Source organism: Oncorhynchus tshawytscha, linkage group LG12 (assembly GCF_018296145.1).
Source record: "Oncorhynchus tshawytscha isolate Ot180627B linkage group LG12, Otsh_v2.0, whole genome shotgun sequence".
Classification (NCBI taxonomy): Eukaryota; Metazoa; Chordata; class Actinopteri; order Salmoniformes; family Salmonidae; genus Oncorhynchus; species Oncorhynchus tshawytscha.
This window is the reverse complement of record NC_056440.1, coordinates 21,459,012-21,472,511: the sequence shown is the minus strand read 5'-3', so window position 1 is coordinate 21,472,511 and position 13,500 is coordinate 21,459,012.

Genomic DNA, 13,500 nt, shown 5'->3' with positions numbered 1-13,500 from the left:
ATCGCCGAAGTCGAGGATCGGTAGGATAGTCAGTTTTACTTGGGTAAGTTTGGCGGCGTGAGTGAAGGAGGCTTTGTTGCGGAATAGAAAGCCGACTCTAGATTTGATTTTAGATTGGAGATGTTTGATATGAGTCTGGAAGGAGAGTTTACAGTCTAGCCAGACACCTAGGTACTTATAGATGTCCACATATTCTAGGTCGGAACCATCCAGGGTGGTGATGCTAGTTGGGTGTGCGGGTGCAGGCAGCGAACGGTTGAAAAGCATGCATTTGGTTTTACTAGCGTTTAAGAACAGTTGGAGGCCACGGAAGGAGTGTTGTATGGTATTGAAGCTTGTTTGGAGGTTAGATAGCACAGTGTCCAAGGAAGGGCCGGAAGTATACAGAATGGTGTTGTCTGCGTAGAGGTGGATCAGGGAATCGCCCGCAGCAAGAGCAACATCATTTGATATATACAGAGAAAAGAGTCGGCCCGAGAATTGAACCCTGTGGCACCCCCATAGAGACTGCCAGAGGACCGGACAACATGCCCTCCGATTTGACACACTGAACTCTGTCTGCAAAGTAGTTGGTGAACCAGGCAAGGCAGTCATTAGAAAAACCGAGGCTACTGAGTCTGCCGATAAGAATATGGTGATTGACAGAGTCGAAAGCCTTGGCCAGGTCGATGAAGACGGCTGCACAGTACTGTCTTTTATCGATGAAGGTTATGATATCGTTTAGTACCTTGAGCGTGGCTGAGGTGCACCCGTGACCGGCTCGGAAACCAGATTGCACAGCGGAGAAGGTACGGTGGGATTCGAGATGGTTGGATATAGGATGGATGGATATAGGTTGGATATAGGTCTGTAACAGTTTGGGTCCAGGGTGTCTCCCCCTTTGAAGAGAGGGATGACTGCGTCAGCTTTCCAATCCTTGGGGATCTCAGACGCTATGAAAGAGAGGTTGAACAGGATGGTAATAGGGGTTGCGACAATGGCGGCGGATAGTTTCAGAAATAGAGGGTCCAGATTGTCAAGCCCAGCTGATGGATTTATCGGTGGTGACCGTGTTACCTAGCCTCAGTGCAGTGGGCAGCTGGGAGGATGTGCTCTTGTTCTCCATGGACTTTACAGTGTCCCAGAACTTTTTGGAGTTACAGGATGCAAATTTCTGCCCGAAGAAGCTGGCCTTTGCTTTCCTGACTGACTGCGTGTATTGGTTCCTGACTTCCCTGAACAGTTGCATATCGCGGGGACTATTCGATGCTATTGCAGTCATCCACAGGATGTTTTTGTGCTGGTCGAGGGCAGTCAGGTCTGGAGTGAACCAAGGGCTATATCTGTTCTTAGTTCTGCATTTTTTGAACGGAGCATGCTTATCTAAAATGGTGAGGAAGTTAATTTTAAAGAATGACCAGGCATCCTCAACTGACGGGATGAGGTCAATATCCTTCCAGGATACCCGGGCCAGGTCGATTAGAAAGGCCTGCTCGCAGAAGTGTTTTAGGGAGCGTTTGACACTGATGAGGGGTGGCCGTTTGACTTTACAGATTTAGGGTTGTACCTGGTGGGTTCCTTGATGATTTTTGTGAGATTGAGGGCATCTAGCTTAGATTGTAGGACTGCCGGGGTGTTAAGCATATCCCAGTTTAGGTCACCTAACAGAACAAACTCTGAAGCTAGATGGGGGGCGATCAATTCACAAATGGTGTCCAGGGCACAGCTGGGAGCTGAGGGGGGTCGGTAGCAGGCGGCAACAGTGAGAGACTTATTTCTGGAGAGAGTAATTTGTTTAATTAGTAGTTCGAACTGTTTGGGTATGGACCTGGAAAGTATGACATTACTTTGCAGGCTATCTCTGCAGTAGACTGCAACTCCTCCCCCTTTGGCAGTTCTATCTTGACGGAAAATGTTATAGTTGGGTATGGAAATCTCAGAATTTTTGGTGGCCTTCCTAAGCCAGGATTCAGACACAGCAAGGACATCAGGGTTAGCAGAGTGTGCTAAAGCAGTGAGTAAAACAAACTTAGGGAGGAGGCTTTTGATGTTGACATGCATGAAACCAAGGCTTTTTCGATCACAGAAGTCAACAAATGAGGGTACCTGGGGACATGCAAGGCCTGGGTTTACCTCCACATCACCCGCGGAACAGAGGAGTAGTATGAGGGTGCGGCTAAAGACTATCAAACTGGTCGCCTAGAGCGTTGGGCACAAAGAATAAAAGGAGCAGATTTCTGGGCATGGTAGAATATATTCAGGGCATAATGCGCAGACAGGGGTATGGTGGGGTGCAGGTACAGCGAAGGTAAGCCCAGGCACTGGGTGATGATAAGAGAGGTTGTATCTCTGGACATGCTGGTTTTAATGGGTGAGGTCACCGCATGTGTGGGAGGTGGGACAAAGGAGGTATCAGAGGTATGAAGAGTGGAACTAGGGGCTCCATTGTAAACTAAAACAATGATAACTAACCTGAACAACAGTATACAAGGCATATTGACATTTGAGAGAGACATACAGCGAGGCATACAGTAATCGCAGGTGTTGATTGAGAGCTAGCTAAAACAGTAGGTGAGACAACAACAGCTAATCAGCTAGCACAACAAGAGCAGGTAAAATGGCGTTGACTAGGCAGAGAGGGTCGGATTAACTACACACAGAGCCTGAGTGCAGCTGGGGCCGACAGATAAAAACATAAACAAACAGAATGGAGTACCGTGATTAATGGACAGTCCAGCAGGCATCAGCTATGTAGCCAAGTGATCACAGTGTCCAGCAGGCATCAGCTATGTAGCCAAGTGATCACAGTGTCCAGGGGGCAGCAGTAGATGGGACAGATAAGCCGCCACTACGCTAGTGACACTGCGTTTAAAGTTAGTAGCCCGGGGATGGTAGGGGGGTTGGCAGGGAGATGAGCCTGCTAGCAGGGGGATGTGTCTGGCTCATGGTTAACTGGTGCTAGCTTCGTGGCAGTGGCGTCAGCCAAGGTCCAGAGTTTACAGCAAGGATCCGGTGGAGTATTGGGCTCTAGCCGTGTATGAGTGTGGTTCGGGTGAACAGCTGAGTAGGCCGGGAAGTGGGCCTCAGGGATAGCTTCGGTACTGCGTGCAAGCTAGCTGTGAAGATCAGAAGTAGTGGTCCAGGGATTACGGCAGGAATCCGGCGTTGTTGTGGAGAGACAGTTCGATATTGGTAGACTGGCGAGTATTATCCAGGCTAAAAAAAATATATTAAAAAAATATATATATATATTTTTTTTTAAACTGGCTGGCTGTGCTAACAATGACTAAATAGCTTATAGCTAGTTAGCTGGTTAGCTTCTGGAGGTTCTTGAATGTGTTCTAAAAATTAAAAATAATAGCGATTCCGTATCACATTGGGTGAGGCAGGTTACCGGAAGGTATAATCGAATTAAAAATCGAAAAGAGAAATTAAATATGGGTCCAGTGAGTGGTTGGGCTGGCTGGGGACACGGCGATTCAGACAGTTAGCAGGCCTGTGCTAACAAGCTAACAGTTAGTAGGCCGGGGCTAAACAAGCTAGCAGTTAGCAGACCGGGGCTAAACAAGCTAGCAGTTAGTAGCCTGGGGCAGGCTAGCAGTTAGCAGGCCGAATTAGCAAGCAAGTAGATAGCAAGGGCTTTGGGGGACGTCGCGATGGGGTTAAGTCTGTTTATGCCTCTTCATGCGGTGACATCGATAGACCGGTCGTGGGTCCGGATATTGTAGCCCAGGAGTATGCTTCGGTGGTAGCGCAGGAGCTCTGGCCGGGCTAGCTTCAAGCTAAGTGGATGGAAACGCTAGCCAGGAGTAGTCATCCGGGGTTGCGGTTAGCTAGTTGTGAAGATCCAGATGAAAATGTTCAGTTTTCGTTGGGAATCCGGGGATAAAAATAATAGGTCCGTTATGCTCTGGTTAGAGTCGCGTTGTTCGAACTGGCGAGAGCTTTCCGAGCTAAAGGTTAGCTGATGACCGCTAGCAATGGTTTGCTGACTGATAGCTGGTAGTTAGCTGGCTAGCTTCAGTTCAGGGGTTCCAGATCCGAAGTAAATGTAAATACTTTAGAAAAAAAAGCAGATCCACGCTACATTGGGTGAGGCGGGTTGCAGGAGAGTATTTAGATGTTGAATTTTAGCAAAATATTTTAAAAGATATGCAAAAATATGTCAAAAACGATATATACAAGGGACACGACAGGACAAGACGTCTGACTGCTACGCCATCTTGGATTCATGATGATGACAAGAACTATACTGTTGTAAGTTTTATTCCACTGTTAGTTGTTTTGATTTGATTTGAAGACACCGTGGAGGCTATAACAGTAAATTGGGCTTGGAGTTACAGTGTAGACCTTGACTAATTGAATAATGAGCAGCATGCATGTTAGGGGTACAAACATCAGATTTAAGGCATGATACTGTTGGTAAGTCTAATTGGTTAAATTGGAACAGTCTGGGACTTGTAAAGGCTGCCTGTGTGTCTCTGATATCTGTTATATAATGTACACTATCAGGTTTACCATCGAGCAGGGTTGTTTAACCAGCCTAGAGCACTGGTGCATGTCTATATGGGTGGGGGCATAATTTCTGTGTGTGCATACGTGCGTCCCTGTGTGCGTACGTTGTGTTGAGCGAGCATGTGTGGACAGTGCAGGAGGTGTATGGTGGGTGCTTGGTGAGGCAGCGTAGCCTGAATGGACAGGAGGCAGACAGTCACACATGTCTGCCTGAGGGTCTGTAAGAGTCTGCCAGAAAATGTGTAACCATCACACTCTCTGCGCTGTTGTCACGGTGTGCCAAAACACACACACACACACATTTTCTATACAAATACTCACAAATACCCAACTAGACTATAAACTTCCTCACAAATATTCACATATCCACCTTCACACGGTCACACATACAGACACACACACACCAAATGTCACCCCACCACCACCCACACACATTAATTCATACACATGTCAGTTCATCTCTCAGGGAGTGATGACGGTGGAGTGTGCCACAGAATGTCAGAAGTGACTGTCACACCCGGGGGAACAATGAGAGACAGAAGGAGAGAGAAAGAAAGGGGTGGGCTCACATAAATGTGCACTTGATGATGCATACCTAAGAGAGAGAGCGCGTTACATCGTTATATACATTGTTACAATTTGTTGTTATATTATGACATTTAAAATGTCTTTATTCTTTTGGAACTTCTGTGGTGTTATCTGTTCATTTTTATTGTTTATTTCACTTTTATTTATTATCTACTTCACTTGTTTTGGCAATAATAACATGTTTCCCATGCCAATAGAGCCATTAAATTGAATTGAATTGAGAGCAGACCGACAGAGAGAGAGAGAGAGCAGAAAGAGAGAAGATAAATAAATACAGTATATAGAATGAAGACTTTGAGAGCAGGAAGAGGTAGAGAGAATGAAAACAAGACAGAGGGGAAAAAAGCAAAAGGTTTAAATAACCTTTATTGGGTCTGGGAACCCACAACACGATAAACACTCATACAAAACCATGGTTACACATCAATTAAAAACACAACACCAAATCTTCCTCCACAGTAACTAAACACAACAGCCTCTGAATACCCCATATACTCATAAACAGATCAATATTGTTAACCATTTTGTAATAGGTAAACTCAACCCTCAGTCTCGCTGTCAACATCCTCTCCAGCATTCCCACCACATCCACAGACAACTGTCCTCGAATACTGTTTTTTCGGGTCTTCCATATTGCTAATTTAGCTGCCCCTGACACAAAATTAAGCAAAAGAACTGCACCCCTTTGACAAACCTGTACTTTAGGGAAGAGAAAATCTCTCTCATAGCTGAGAACCAGCTAGTGATCAGGTCAATCATTCCGACCAACCTGGGACACTGTAAGAACAGATGTGCCAGAGTTTCAGACTTAGCACAGAATGGACACCCCTCCCCAACAGTAGCATCCAGATGTACCAGATGCATATTGGTGGCTATGGCTCCATGTATTATCCTTCATTGGAGGTCAGCTGTCGTCTTTTCAATAGACAGTTTGTATAAAGACCACCAACAGCCTCTTGGGGAGGCATCTGGACCAAACACACCCGTCCACCTTGTTGATTTTACCCCTTCCAGGGAAGAAGCACGGGACATTTTTACACAGATTTTGTACATGGCCTTCTTTCCAACCGCCTTGAACTCCCCCAGCTCTGGGGTATCGAAGGAAAGCAGCATCCTCACATCCTCCTCGAATGCCCCCGCCGCAGCACTAACATTCAGCGCAGGGGACACCTAATCCAGACCCTCCATCCACCGATCAGAATTGGAAGTGTCAGTCACATACTGAAATACTAGCAAGGAATTACAGACCTCAGCTACGACCTTCCTCAGTAGGCGAGATGATCGGATCCCCGCTCTTTCTCCCAGCTCCTCCAAAGATCTGTTCCTACTCCGCATCAGAGGACCCAGCTTGGTACACCCCACACCTAACAGACAAGAACATAGGCTGGCTAAACCCATAACATGGGAGTCGATGGCAGTGTTGTAAAAAGAGGCTCTTCAAAAAGCCACATCCCTGGTGATATGCTGGCCTTACAGGACATGACAAAAACTCTCCAAGCCTGCAAAACAGACTCATAAAATGGAGTCAAGCCAGACAAATCACCCCCCTCTAGCTTTAACAGGAAAAGATGCTTGTCTAATCCCAAACAGCCCGCTCTCCTCGTCTCTGCTTGAACCCGGAAAGCCATGATCCTGGAAGAAATGTCCACCAGGCCTTGTCTACCCTCGTGCAGTGGTAGGTACAGGGCTGCAGCTTTAATCCAGTGTTGTCCAGACCAAAATAAATTGACAAGGGTCCTCTGAACCTCTTGTATCAGACCCCCCGGTTTCTGTAAAATCATTAGTATGTGCCACAGGGTAAAGGCAGCTAGATTATTGGCTACCAGCACCCTTCCCCTATAAGACAGCTGGGGTAGCACCCATTTCCACCATGACAATCTGGCACACACTTTCTCCACTACAACCTCCCAATTATTTTTCTGAAAGACATCAGAGCCTAGAAAAAAAACTAAGTCTTCATCCTATTTCTGCCCCACTGAATAACCCTGGTAACCGTGGAGTGGACCCTATCTGAAGCTGATCTGCCCACAGCAATTCGCTCTTTTCCCAATTGACTCTAGCTGAAGAGGCCCCCTCATACACCTTTAAAGTGTTGAGAAACCATTAACATCCTCACCCCCTGTAATAAAAACGGTCACGTCATCTGCATACGCAGACAGTGCTATCGCGGGACCCTTTATTACCCCTGGCACAGAGAAACCAGTAAGCCTCGCTCTTAAAAAACAAAGCATTGGTTCAATCGCCAGACAATATAACTGCCCTGAAATTGGGCATCCCTGCATGATACCCCTTTGGACGGGGATGGAGCAACTCAAACCACCCCCTACCTTCACCATACATGAGGCCACAGCACACAGTAAACTCGACAAAAAACATCCCCAAACCCAAAGGCTTTCATTGTTTTGAACAAGTACTGGTGGTCCACATGGTCAAAGGCCTTCTCCTGATCCAAAGAAAGTAAAGTCACATTCACATCAGACAGTTTACAAATGTCTAAAACATCTCATTAGAAACATGTTATCAACAATAGAGCGGTCAGGTACACAGTAAGACTGGTTCTTGTACTCTTTCAGCTCCAGATACTCTTTCAACCTGTTTGAGAGACATTTACATACAATTTTGTATTCTGCACACAGCAATGCAACAGGTCGCCAATTTTTTAGAAGAGCCAAATCCCCCTTTTTTGGCAACAATGAAAGCACTGCACGTTGACAGGATACAGGAAGAGAACCCTCATGAAAAGATTCACACATCATTTAATAAAAATCCCCCCCAATAGACACCCAAAAGTGCTTATAGAACTCAGATGATAAACCATTGATGCCAGGGGCTCGGCCTGATGAGAGGTACATAACTGCTGTGGGCAGCTCCTGCAGAGTAATGTCAGAGTCCAAAGTAACTCTCTGCTCACGGCCCAATTTATTTATTTATTTATTTTTATTTAACCAGGCAAGTCAGTTAAGAACAAATTCTTATTTACAATAAAGGCCTACCGGGGAGCAGTGAGTTAACTGCCTTGTTCAGGGGCAGAAGGACAGATTTTTACCTTGTCAGCTCGGGGATTCAATCCAGCAACCTTTTGGGTAACTGGCACAATGCTCTAACCACTAGGCTACCTGCCGGCCCAAATTGAGGAAGTCCATGTAACAACTGTTCAGTACACAGAGAATCACAATCCTCCACCTTATAGATGGCAGAGTAGAAATCCACAGCATGTTGGCACATTTCACTGTCATCCGTGATCACCTTCCCATCAGGGAGACGAAGGCAGACCATCTGTTTATGTTGCAATGTTGACTGCCCTAGGTTAAAAAAAAGCACTAGGAGCATCAATATCCTTGAGGGTAGCAAAGCCAGACCTAATCAAGGCACCCTTCACTCTTTCATGTTGAAACGACCTCAGTTCATGTCTCTTGTCCTGTAAATTCATAACTAGTCCGGGGTCAATCTGAGTGAGCAACTTCAATTCAATCGATTTGATGTCCTGTTCAAGGGCCCTGATAGTCTCTTTAACTTCAATACGAGACAGAGCAGTATACTGTTGACAAAACAACCTCCCACCATTGCCTCAAGGACTCAAAATTTCCTTTTGTAACCCTCAATTTTTCCCAAAACAACAAAAACCTTTCACAGGACATGACATAATGTAACTATGTAACATTAAAATACCAATAAAGTGATGACCTTCGTGGACAGGACAAGTGAATCTCAACAGACACATTATGGTGATTAGAAAAACCCACAGGAGTAATGTCACACCTTCCAACCCTACTGCAGTAGTGCTCAGATACACACAACCTGTCTAACCTGGCTGCACTGACACCACCTTCATTAACTACTACAGTAGTGCTCAGATACATACAACCTGTCTAACCTGGCTGCACTGACACCACCTTCATTAACTACTACAGTAGTGATCAGATACACACAACCTGTCTAACCTGGCTGCACTGACACCACCTTCCTTAACTACTACAGTAGTGATCAGATACATACAACCTGTCTAACCTGGCTGCACTGACACCACCTTCATTAACTACTACAGTAGTGATCAGATACACACAACCTGTCTAACCTGGCTGCACTGACACCACCTTCCTTAACTACTACAGTAGTGATCAGATACATACAACCTGTCTAACCTGGCTGCACTGACACCACCTTCATTAACTACTACAGTAGTGATCAGATACACACAACCTGTCTAACCTGGCTGCACTGACACCACCTTCATTAACTACTACAGTAGTGATCAGATACATACAACCTGTCTAACCTGGCTGCACTGACACCACCTTCATTAACTACTACAGTAGTGATCAGATACACACAACCTGTCTAACCTGGCTGCACTGACACCACCTTCATTAACTACTACAGTAGTGATCAGATACATACAACCTGAACCTGGCTGCACTGACACCACCTTCATTAACTACTACAGTAGTGATCAGATACACACAACCTGTCTAACCTGGCTGCACTGACACCACCTTCATTAACTACTACAGTAGTGATCAGATACATACAACCTGTCTAACCTGGCTGCACTGACACCACCTTCATTAACTACTACAGTAGTGATCAGATACACACAACCTGTCTAACCTGGCTGCACTGACACCACCTTCATTAACTACTACAGTAGTGATCAGATACATACAACCTGTCTAACCTGGCTGCACTGACACCACCTTCATTAACTACTACAGTAGTGATCAGATACACACAACCTGTCTAACCTGGCTGCACTGACACCACCTTCATTAACTACTACAGTAGTGATCAGATACACACAACCTGTCTAACCTGGCTGCACTGACACCACCTTCATTAACTACTACAGTAGTGATCAGATACATACAACCTGTCTAACCTGGCTGCACTGACACCACCTTCATTAACTACTACAGTAGTGATCAGATACATACAACCTGTCTAACCTGGCTGCACTGACACCACCTTCATTAACTACTACAGTAGTGATCAGATACATACAACCTGTCTAACCTGGCTGCACTGACACCACCTTCATTAACTACTACAGTAGTGATCAGATACATACAACCTGTCTAACCTGGCTGCACTGACACCACCTTCATTAACTACTACAGTAGTGATCAGATACATACAACCTGTCTAACCTGGCTGCACTGACACCACCTTCATTAACTACTACAGTAGTGATCAGATACACACAACCTGTCTAACCTGGCTGCACTGACACCACCTTCATGAACTACTACAGTAGTGATCAGATACATACAACCTGTCTAACCTGGCTGCACTGACACCACCTTCATTAACTACTACAGTAGTGATCAGATACATACAACCTGTCTAACCTGGCTGCACTGACACCACCTTCATTAATGTTTAACCATGTGTACTGCCTAACTTTTCCTTTCTCTCCACACATCAGAAAGCTCAAACTCAGTTAATAGGCCAGACAGGCAAGTAGCTGACCGTAGGCGAGATTCTTCAGCAGTGCGGTGTCATGATGTTGGCCTGTGGGTAAGGTTTATGACCCCCCCATAAATAACATTCTCCCTTCCCTCTCTCTCTGACTCTACTGAAGGACTCTTGAATAGCCTTTGTTAAACATAGAGTCTGGGAACATCAAACAAGTGGGGGAAAGGAACCATATTTCGGTAATAGAACCAGTTGAAAATATGCGTTTGTACTTAATGAATATGATGTCAGTTCGGTTGTCATCTGAGACATTATGACTGATGACCGGACGACATAAATTGTATCTGGGAAAGTTTACACATTCTAGTTATCAGATTCACATGGAATTGTTGTGCAATTTAAATGTTTAAATATAACACTATTTGTGAAAAGATTAAATGTAATTTTAGCTTCCAAATGAGAGATTTGGGTTTTCAAAAAGTTAGAGCACTGCTCAGTCAGTGGCCCGTCCCTGTGAAGAAACATGGGTTATAAACTATGAAACACACCCTTCTCTCCCTCCACTATATAAGCCCTTGACGAAAATGTAACTCTGTTCCGAGGACGATAGGATGACGGTCCATACGTTAAAAGGACTAACATGTCAACTACAGAACTAAGCCAACCTCAGCGTGAGCTTTGGTTGTGAATGGTATAAACTTTGAACTCTTATTCATTAAAGAAGTGAGACAACCTAGCCGTTGGGTTAGCAACAGCAGCTGTAAACGGGGGCTAGGAAAGGACGGAAGATGTATCCAGTCTAACACACAACGACGATACTACAACGTATCCAATTTACCACCAGTGACATTCTTCCGAGGACAGGAAGATCTCGGGTGGCCATGATGTAAAATATTGCTAGGTCTTTCAGAGTTTATTCGGAAGATAACAGCTCTATAAACACTCTTTCGTGGTGCCCCGACTTTCTAGTTAATTACATTTACATGATTAGCTCAATCAGGTAATATTAATTGCAGAGAAAGGATTTCATAGAATAGCATGTCATATCACTTAATCCGGCATAGCCAAAGACACGACAGCGGTCAACAGTATAATCCACTGTACAGTTCCAGTCCCACCCTAAAACCATACACCCCTCTTGGTTGCACAATCTTAAGGTTTTATTTTATCAAATACAGCAATACGCTGCATAATCATTCAAAACAACAAACAAAAAACCCTTAACATCCGCCTTGACCAATAAAACCCGACCCATGACAATCTCTGTTGTAGATATCACATTAGTACCATGTGGTATCACAGTGACCATATACCACAGACTCATTAGCCTCATCACTGTGTCTCCTGTAGAAAAACTACATTAAGTCTTTTCTGTTTCATTACTTTTTTTTACCCCCTTTTCGTGGTATCCAATTGTTAGTAATTACTATCTTGTCTCATCGCTACAACTCCCGTACGGGCTCGGGAGAGACAAAGGTTGAAAGGCATGCGTCCTCCAAAACACAACCTACAGCACTACTTCTTAACACAACACGCATCCAACCCGGAAGCCAACCACACCAATGTGTCGGAGGAAACACTGTGCACCTGGCGACCTTGGTTAACTTGCACTGCACCCAGCCCGCCACAGGGGTCGCTGGTGCACGAAAACCATATACTTAATTCTACCACAACAAATAAATAATCACCTTAGTCATGCATCAAAAAAGGAAAACCACCAAGAAATGTAAAACGAGAAGGAAAAAACAGGCAATTTAAAACAGGCATGCACCAAACACTCCAGGCATGGAGAGAGAGAGAGAGAGAGAGAGAGAGAGAGAGAGAGAGACTAGCAGTTAAGAGCATTGGGCCAGTAACCAAAAAGTCGCTGGTTTGAATCCCAGAGCCAACTAGGTGAAACATCTTCCGATGTGCCCTTGAGCAAGGCATTTAACCCTAATTGCTCCTGTAAGAGCGTCTGCTAAATGACAAAAATGTAATGGACCCACCAATGTCCCTGACCTCTTTATTATACCTTCACCCATAGAGGCCCTGAACTGAGCCTTATACAGTATGAAAAGATACAGTAGACGGCTAGAGATAAGAAGCTTTGGATCCAGCTTGCCCAGGGTGTTTTCATCATTTCTATTCCACGGGATAGATACTGTATTCTTCGGTGGTTGAGTGCAGCAGGGGGGTTATTAAGAGGACTAGCTCCCCATCTTCCTTCCTCTCATTCTCATTCCCCTACTGGGGCTCTGAAATATTGATGGTATAAATATTTCATCCACATTTAATAAAAGCGGTGGTGGTTATTAACGAGGTAACTGAGGGATCCATTGATCAAGCTTTCTGTTTTATGTCATGCAGATTTCCCCCTGCTCTGTTTCTCCAGACACTGGCTGCTTTACTGTAGCTTTCCCCTCTCGTTCGTTCCACATATTTTTCACGTTCTCTCGTTCCGAGGTAGATGTGGCAGTGACGTCGGCGGGTAGTGGCAGCCTCGTTTAACCGACCTGCCCAATTAGCTGCTGTGAGCATGTACAAGAGAGCACTGGAATTTTTGATTCCCGTAAATGGATTATGTTTAAGTCTAAATGAGGGCCTAGCTACACTGCAGTGCTCATTTGGAGAGAAAGATCAATTTGGTAGAAAATAGGCCTGTACTGTCTAACCTTCTTTCTTTCTTTCTTTCTTTCTTTCTTTCTTTCTTTCTTTCTTTCTTTCTTTCTTTCTTTCTTTCTTTCTTTCTTTCTTTCTTTCTTTCTTTCTTTCTTTCTTTCTTTCTTTCTTTCTTTCTTTCTTTCTTTAATTTCCTACTTTCCTTCCTACATGCTCCCTAGCTCATCTCTAAGACATTACGTTAATATAGGCAGCATACGCTCTCCTTCTCTTCCTCTCTCATTCCTCTTCCTCCTATCACTCCCTCCCTCCATTAATTCCTCCCTCCCTCCCTGTCCGGCTGCCAGATTGACTTTTCGTACTACAGAGTGTATCACAGACAAATTAGCCTCATCAAGCTAATCC